The following is a 9,730-nucleotide window of genomic DNA, read 5'->3' as shown; positions in this document are numbered from 1 at the left end:
ACCTCATAATGGGTATGAAATGCATACCATTTCAAGTATTACAAATATGATGATAAACAAATTTGACCTGCTTGACACAGGTTTTGCATTATTTAAGGCATGATATAAGACCATCTGTAAATGTTTTATCTGTTATTGTTACAAATGAAATCCAAGATGACTGAAAGGATAACTGATTAGAGAAAAGTGTTTATTTTTTCAGCTTGTTTACCTAGTGCACTTGACACCAGTTTCTGTACAGTTAGATTCCTCATGCAGAAAATGATGAGGTTGTACAGATATGCAATCATTATGATAAAGCTTCAGTCATTACAGCTTAATCATGATTGCAAGTAAACTGTACTCACAGTAATTGGATCTCACCCTAGTCCTGGGTGCTGAACTACTGGAACTCCTGCAAATTACTGCATAAGTGAAGTTAAAGCTCAATGACTCTTCACCAGCTCTCTTTTGGGCAGCCTTACTCCCTAAAACCAAGGCTGAAGAGGGGTCCTCAAGCCAAAAACTTGCCTGTAATTGCTCTGGGACAAATGGTTGCACAAACCAAGCAGCTGCCAATAAAAAGAAAACTGAATTTGAAAACAAACAAACAAATAAATAAATATATTTACCTCACTACACTGTGACCAGTTGCTTCTCTCAGGCTGCCCCACTGCCCTGTGGGTGACCCAAAATCCTTCCAGACCATTTCACTCTGCTTCATTTCCAACTTGTCTGGTTTGCACGCAGTTGCCACAAAGCAGGGTGCTCTGACTCCAGACCTGAAGTTCTATATTCTGTTCAGGTGTGCCACATTCCTAACCCAGTTTAATTTGCTCTATTTTTGCCTCCAGATTTAAAAAGTAGCTTTCTGGTAATGAAGTGCTGTAGTCCACCCATCCAACCTAAATATAATTCACAGATCATTCAGGTGCAAACTTGGACCCATTCCATATTAATTTCCCCTGAAATATGCATTATGCTACTTTGTTGCTTGCAATATACTAGGAAAGATGTCCAGTACCTGTGGGAGTAAAAAAGGCCAAATAACTGTTGTTTCCAGCTACAAGCTTTTTCACCGTAACAGTGCAGCCTACACTTGCTCATCTAATAACAATCTCATTAACTGTCAACACTGACAGGACAATTATCAGTATATGTGAGTAGATTTATCTGAAATAAAGTGTTTGGATTTTTTCCATCTTAATAAAAATATTAAGGTTTAGAACCATATAAAGGAAAAAAAAATACAGATTTAGAATCATTATCTTCAATACCAAGAGACAAGCAGAAAACATTTATTGAACATTAAATTAAAATCTAATGAATGCTAGAAGTATTTCTAGAATGTATCACCATGGAGAATAAGGTACATGGACTTCTCAGCCTTTAGCCTGTTTTTCAAGAAAATATGAAAACATTTATATGTGATTTCTCTAAGGTAACTATATTTTGATCAAAATGTTTTCTAACATTCAAGAGGGTTCAATCACTGTCTTACATAAATTTCAGGTACCTTCCACTCTGCCTCACTTTACATTCATGCCCTTTTTCCACCTACTTATGTTCACACTTGTAGCATTAATTGTCACATTCCCCAAAGAGAAAAAAAATATATATATATATATGCTTTTGAAACTGCTCCTTGCTCTTGTAAAACATGGTAGAAGAGGACGGGAGAAATAGCACAACAGCTAGGATGCTTCCCCTTCCAAAAGCTGCAGCAGCAGCAGTAGTGGTTGCAACTATGTATTTTACTAATACTGGCAATAGAGAGAGGGGGCATCAGAAAACTCGTTAGCCTATATAGATATACCTGTATTGGGAAGTAAAAAAATTCTTCCGTTAATTATCAAAGCACAATTCATGCACTAGGAAGAGATCACATTCAAGTAGCAGGATCAGGCAGACCTTTGTGAGTGCCCACATAAACATGTTAATACACAGAAAGTCAGCAACAACTCTAAAGATTAAAGTAGCTGCACATACTTTACTGTGTATGCCCTTTAAACTAGTTGTTACTCTGAGATTACATGAGATCAAATGCACTTCAGATTACTGGAAAAAGGACTGATGGCAATTTTGTTGTATTCATTCATGTATGAAAAGCTCATGCTAAGATGATTGCTTTGCTTTCTTACATGTCACTTTGCCTTGGTCTTTACAGTTACGGTTTTTACTTAATCCAAATTCACATTAAATGATTTTTTGTGTGGATAGGTAAAACATCAAGAGTACACTGAACAACTATATACAACCAAAAGACTTCAAAGTAAGGTGTATTCACATAAATGTAAGCAAAGATACATTTCTTTATCTTCTTCATCTTATGTTAAGGAAAAGTGAAATTTTAGCAGTTTGTGGAATTTATTAATTTAATTTAGAAATAATATTCCTAATGTTCTACTTATTCACTTTATTAACAATATTCTATATTGGTCAGTTACCAAGTGAGTATTTGTCATGCCACTGGAATGTATGACTGCTTATCTATATCACTGGAGTCACCTTTCACTCATCAGAAATCTTCCTGCAGATCTGGGCTGTCTGAAGCAGGTCTTCACTGCATATCTTAGAAAGTTTTTCAGTTCACATTAAAGTTGATCATAAGGCACCCCCAAATAAAGGCAATCATAACTGCAATGGCAATGTTAGCAAGTCACCATCTACTTGACCATCTCTCTCCAAAATAGCACTTTGCAATGTTTTTGAACAACTGTCTATTTATTACTAAAAAAGGAATTCATTATTTCACTGCAATGAACATCGGCCAAACGGGAAGGGTGCAGGAAAACTGGCACCTGTGGCTGAGAAGGTATTTAGTAATCTAAAGGGATTTCTTCAGTTTTGCAGAATGACCTACTTTTTCTACAGAACTAGAGCATACAGATTTAGAATTAGTGAGGACTGAGCAACACAGATCACCTTAAGCAAAGTATTTGATCTTGATACAATATGTGCATATTTTGGAAAAAATAAATGTTGCTTAAATATTCAAAGTGATTCATGCATAGCTGTTTAAGCCTTCAAGCAGCCTTTGCCTGCAACAAGGTGCTGAACTGATGTGTACCCCCAGCATTGCCTTCCTTTTGGTTATTGGCTCCAGAAACTTTTCACCTGCATTTAGGTCCAGCTTTTTCAATTTGCTTCTGGTTTATTTTGCTTTTATCACCATACTAGGGAACAAATTAGTAGAACAAGTACCCCAGTTACCCACATCACTAGATAACATTCTTACACCATTTTACCACAGAAAAAGCCTCATAGGAACAGAAACTGTAAGAGCAGAAATGGACATCATGGTAACAGCCAGTCTATCTCCTGGCCCAGAGGGAGAACAGTCATTCCTAATATTTCTAGAACCTGCTTTTAAACCAGCTCTGCCCCCCCCCCCCCCCCCCCCCAGGATGCCATAATCTCTTTAGTGCCCAACCAATCACAGTGCTAAACCACCTTTCCTTAATTTTTGCTAATGACTTGCCTAAGTCTGCTTGCTGTCATTTAAGTCCATTACTACTTGCCCTACCTGCAGCACAGGGAGAGGAATTTAATTCTCTTCATTGCAACCTTCAGTGTAATTGAAGACTTAGGTCTCCTCAGTTTTCTCATCATTAAATTTAAAGTTACTGTTTTGTCCCAGTCTGTCCTTGTAGGAGGTGTTCTGATCCCTGACTGGGCTCACCACTTCATACTCTGACATTTGACTTGTATCCATCCTGACCTGCAGAATGCAGTGCTGAGGAACAAATAGTCTCTTATTTAAAGACTCTGTTTCAGATACTCTCTGGTGTGTCCCTCTCCAACCGCATGGCACTGTTGAGTCAATTAGTTTGCAATCCTCTGCAATGCTTAAATCCTTGCCTGCAATCCAGGCAGTCTTGTCCCTCTGTCCCTCTGATCCTGGCATTCATCTCAAGTGAATTTTTAGATCATTCCTCAAGCGTTTGAGACCATGATGTTGTCCTCCAGTGTGTTTACAGCCTTTTGAATTAATACAATCTGCATAGGCAAAACATTATTCCCTCATCCAATTCACTGATGAAAATACTGAATGTATTTGATCATATTTTTTTGAATGAATATAGATTCTAGCAAGAAGAAGATTCTTGAAGAATACTGTTTGATATAGCCTTCTGGTTTGACTTTGAAGCACTGCTTTTCTGCTCTAGACCAATTTTTTCTTCCCAGTTCTGCATTTCTTAATAGCCTCACCTACCTCATATTTTTATAGTTGTTAGACATGGTGAGGGAGCATAAAAATCTGTAAAAGTCAAACTATTTGACTCCTACTGCTCTCCTCTATTCATACTCTCAGGGAAGAAAATTAGATCAACTTGACATGACTTGATAAGAGTACATTCATGCTAGTTGTTACTCATCTCTTGATCATTTTCTGGATGCCTACAAATTGATCTTTTGAGTATATTCTGGCATTTTTCCAGGATCTGTTAAAATGACAGCTGTATAATTCTTTGGCTGCTCTTTTTTTTTTTTTTTTTTTTTTTAATTGTCTTCTTCAAGATAAGCTCAGTATTTGGGAGAGTTTAAAAAACAGCTTCCTAGACTCTAGGATCACCACTAGCAGTTATGACTGCTAAAGCAATTTGTCTATTGCTTCAAGCATAAACTTTGTCAGGTCCAACCAAACTGAGAATATCTGGTGTAAATCATCTTTAACCTACTCTTTCCATTAAAAAAAAAAAAAAAAAAAAAAAAAATGCAACCTCTTGTGGTGCATACATTACATTAGATATATATTATGAATAATCTAGTAGATATTCTGAATAACTTCCTTCTGATAACTGTTGCTCCTCATTCTAGTCTCATTAATGTTCTTATTTATGTGAACTAAACAGATAAAATCTGTACAGTAAAGTGTTCTGGTCTGGCTTGGGACAATAGATATAGTGCCCTCAATGTCTTCAGTGCTTACAAGATTTGATTATTATTATTTTTAAAGAATCACTGTCATCTGTTAGAATTATTTGAAACTAAAGAATTATATTTTTGTTTCACTGCACACATTCCTTTCAAGTTGTGAACAAGGTAAATATAGAGTAATCACACATAGGAATACATGTACATGCACATTCATGAATATCTCAGCATTTTTTTCAAGCTGAGAATGGAGGGCTACATTTCAGTATGGCATCCCTGATAATTATCTTCTACACTTTCTGCATACAGCCCTGTGTGATGCCTTAATTAATCTTTTGATAAATTGCAAAGTTTGGAAACTTAATAATTCGAGTGTATGGTTAGTTAAAGCTATAACTATTGTTGCTGTTAGTTTGTCAGTATTTATTCTCAGAAGGCTGCTGGTCTCATTATATGCTAGGATAGGATCATCAGAAGCATGAGACATCACAAGAGGAAAAATTCTGAGCAGAAATGAAACCTTTAAGCTAGCAAGACAAAATAATGGGCAAATGCTGTCATTGGCATCATTCTGTTGATAATGTTTCTACAAAGGCAGTTTGAGTACCCTGGCCCGGTTATTTGGTAGGTTTGCTTGGCTGCACAGTAATGCACGAACTAGGCAGACTTTCAGACCTGATTGCAATTAACAGTTTAAGGGCAAATTTCCTACTAGGCATAAATGACATGTATGCCCTAACTCTTGAAAGCCAGTAGGAACATCTCCCATTTTTCGGCCTTCATTAGCTTCCCTCCAATAGCTGTCTCACAATGAGGAGGGGGAGGACATGACAGCAATTTTGTCTGTTGCAGCCATGCTTACTCCCTGACCAGCAGGTGAGACACAACACCAAGCACAAGGAGGTCCTGCCACACCAGCACCAACCACCTCTGCACTGGACTCCCTCAGTCAGGAACAGAGTGCATGGCTCCAGGCCAAGGCAACCAGGTCCAGCTGAACATTTCAGGGTAGATTTGTGATTAAAGAAACAGTGACTCAGTGTAGGAAAGGAGCAGGGGACTGCACACCATGAGGCAGAGCCAGTCTCAGGCAAGGCTGAACTACAAAACAGTAGATCTTATGGGTGATACCTACCTGTCACATTGCGTTCTTCTTCATGACATCTGACAAATAGCTTCTCAAACAACTCAGTATTGTGCCAATGTAAGTGGTGAATAAGCAGAAGAAAGAAGAGATCTGAATAAAAATAAATAAATAAATCTGTATTTCACCTTGTTCTGAGGCAGATAAATTTCTGCAGTAAGAAAGTAGTAAGTATGCAAGTAAACTATGCTCCAAATGTCATTTTAGATTGATTTTACTGTTGTCTTCCTAGTGCTCAGTTTCACCATTTTTGTACTTATTAATGTTGTCAACAAACGATTTATCTGCATTTTCTTTTTTAATGTTTTAAAAATGCTTGCAGAAGATAGATATAAGAATTTTGCTAGGAGAGATGCTGCAGCAGAAGATTCTATCACATATGCACCAGAGCAGTTTTACGGGTAACAAAAATTAGTTTTCACTGACCATTCTGACCTTCCTATTTCAATAGCTAGTCTTTTGAAGTACCAAGTCCAAGCTACAGAACACTGCAGTCTAATTCCACAGAAAAGAAATAAAGAAATCAACTTCCCTTTTAATACTTACTACAAACATCTTGTTGTCACCCTCCACCATGAAGAACCTGGTCTCCAAAACAATGAAATGTCTGACTTTACACAAAGTTCAACCTTATTTACAGATTTCAGAGATCCTGTCATACTATTTGCATTTTTATTACTACCTTGTGTAACATGGAAATGCGACATAAGTGTTTATCAAATCTGCCTTATTTGACTAACTCTAGTAGAGTGTTGAACGAAGAATCTGGACTGTTCCAAACATCTGACAATTTCTCTGAAGCTCCATTTGATGGATCAGCAGTCACTGTATATCTCTAGCAATGAATGTAAAATAGGAATTTTAAATGTTATTTCCATATATGAAAAGAGAACATTATGTTATCTGCTCCATCCAAAGCTTTAAAATCTCTGTTGGAGAAGTTAACAAATGCATTCTATTTAATTTAATACTCCCTATGATCACACGGCTGTGTGATATGATACCACCAAAATAACTTTTCAAGGAATAGAAACACTCCACACGTTAAAACTTAGAAAGCAGTAATAAATCTTAAGGATTCAATTTGCTACAGATGTTGGATATTACAGCAACACAGCTCTGAACATTGCTAGAAAAGCAGGACATGTGATGAAAGTGCAATTTCTAGTTTTCTAAACAGTTTCTGATTAGCTTTTTTAAAAAAGAGAACAAGCTGCATCTGTCAGCTGAAGACTTGTGTTTTAGTTAATCCTAAATCTTCTCCTCGGTATCTACATACTTTTTGAGATCTCTCTCCATTCTTCAGTAAGTCTTACTGCTATTATAAATCAAGCAAATAATTTGGAGGGAACATTATGTTCCAGTTTAGCAGGCATAATAGATTCTTATTAGATTATACCTTTCTCTGACACATCATGTACTAGCTGCTATTGCAAACAGGATACAGGACATTGGATTCACTCTACCATGATAGTTCCTCAGTCTTGTTTAAATATTGTATGGTAATCCCTCAAAACTTACTTAAGCAACCAGGCAGCCCAATTGCACTCTTATCACAGAACATATGCTTACCTTCACAGACTGTTATCAACAGCTACCAAAGCCTCCCACATGTTATTCTTCTGTATTTTGGAAGGATGGTGTTAATTTTGTGTTTAAATGAAATAAAAGTGTTAGACAAGTATAAAGAATTGGTGTAAAAAAATAAAGGCATGATGGTTCAGTGCCAAACTACCAAGGAGAATGTTTTCCTTGCATTCAGGTAATTACTTGTTTACAAGCAGCTAAGTATCAAGACATGAGCAAGCTCAGTTTGCCATCTTGAAAGAACAAGGCTGTGTCTACTTATGCCAAAATCACAGCATTTCCTAGAACCATTTTCTTTAAGCAGTGTTTCAGGAAGGAGAGTTAAAGTCAAAAGTGGTCACATCATGAAAGTCAGGGCCAAGCAGAGGGCAAAAAGAGGCAAGGGAAAAGAAGATTTTAGGAGTCCAGATAGCTAACAAGATCTTCCTTAGATAAAACTCTACCCAGGATGGGAATTTTGGCTAAAAACCTAATATATATCATGATCTCTGTACATATCTGGGTAAATGGGAATAGACATTTCTTGGAAATGATATGAGGTATTCACAGATTTGTACACAAAGATATGTGTTTATCTTCCTGTAAACCTAGGAACCATGTTGCTCTACTAGGATCGCTGAAGTAGTCTTATTTTTACCTTCATCAGCTAGCTTCAGGGTCATTTCCAGGAGGCAAGCAAACAGCAAGGGTTTCCAATCTTATGACCACTGCAACACTTAAATATGAGACACTAAGGTACTTACATGGTATTTAGGACCCAAGAAAGGTATTTAGGCCAGAATCTTCTCTTGAAGGTATGTGTTTAAAAAAATAAATAAATAAATAAATAAATAAAAAATTGCATTGATGATGCTTCTGCCACTCATTTTTATGTAAGAGATTTAAGCTCTGTTTAGGATTCAAATGGGTTATAGGAAATACAGATCTTGCAACCTTGCTAGAATACCAAGAATCTCTTTCTGGACTATCAGTATGAGGTGCTATTAGGGAAAGCATATAATCCTGGCCTACTGTTCAGTAGGTAGTATTCAGCCTACTACCTTCACACTTCCCAACACTCACCACTGTTGTATTAGTGCTGACAGAGGGCATATCCTGCCTATGACTTCAGAGAACTGTCCAATTTCAGCATCACCTTCTGGAGTTGCAACTGCAGTTTTGAATTCATATGCACAGATTTATTTATTTTTCTCTTTAGAGACATTACTTTGCTTTAACTGAGTAATCTGCATTGAAAACTTTCTGCCTTGTTTTCCTTTTTTTCCTCCCAGTCAGATCTGTGAGGTTCTTCTGGAGCTGCCTGCCATTAGCACAGCATTTAACTGCCCAAAAGAGCTGAAATACATTAACTAGAAATAAAGTTTAGGATAGAATAACAGAACAATGCTGAAGCTTAGTAGTTAGGACACGTACCAGGGTAAGACCTGGTTTCTGTCTGGAATGCATTTAAAGTCCTTGAGTATCTGGTTGAATGCAGTGTGTTTCAAAACTTTGTTGGAATTCATAATAAAGATTTAGTCTCATTGTCAGTGCACTGAGCCACTTACTTACTCCCACAGACAAGTCAGATGCATGGCAAATCTGTTTGCAGAGATCATTTAATTACTGATGAGTGCACCTAGGCCACTATATCCTAACTCTCACAAATGACCTGTAGTTTCAAGTGTTTATTCAGAAGAGAAGCATTTTGGAAGGTCGGACGGGATCATTCATCAGAGGCTTAGAAATTGCTCTTCTCTCAATTTTACATACAGGAAAAGGATATGGAGTGATTTTCAAAAACTCGCATCAGATTTCATTATTTTTCTGAAGAGCTTTTTTTCCACAGAAACATGCAGTTTTCCTTTAAATGATTTCTTAACTACTATATTATTTCATACTGAATCTTCTATTTAACATAATTTTGCACCATCATCCTAGGACTGCGAATAAGAATAATTGTTTATTTATCCTGGCATTCAGAATTTGATTGCTTTTGTACTGCTACATTTTATTGCAATGTACAAAAATTCTCCCTCTCCTTCCCAAAATGAGAAAGAAGGCTAAGCTCCATTCTGTTTTGAACATCCATGAGGTATCATAGTATTACCCTGAACATGAAAGGAATTTAATTTTTATAATTTTACTGTAGGAAATTCAGAC

The 9,730-nt window shown here is 36.8% G+C and overlaps 1 long non-coding RNA gene across 1 annotated transcript in view; it reads right to left on the bottom strand.

Moving 5' to 3' along the window:
* Nucleotides 1-7,731, bottom strand: part of LOC118167135 — a 12,504-nt gene extending 4,773 nt beyond the window's left edge. The window contains exons 1-2 of the long non-coding RNA XR_004750961.1: nt 7,574-7,731; nt 5,993-6,094 (exon numbers count right to left, since the gene is read on the bottom strand). This is a non-coding gene — a long non-coding RNA (uncharacterized LOC118167135). The remainder of the gene's footprint in view (nt 1-5,992; nt 6,095-7,573) is intronic.
* Between the last annotated feature and the right edge of the window lie 1,999 nt (nt 7,732-9,730).

The sequence above is a fragment of the Oxyura jamaicensis genome, chromosome 4, assembly GCF_011077185.1.
Source record: "Oxyura jamaicensis isolate SHBP4307 breed ruddy duck chromosome 4, BPBGC_Ojam_1.0, whole genome shotgun sequence".
Taxonomy (NCBI): domain Eukaryota; kingdom Metazoa; phylum Chordata; class Aves; order Anseriformes; family Anatidae; genus Oxyura; species Oxyura jamaicensis.
This window is presented reverse-complemented; position numbering and strand designations above follow the sequence as displayed.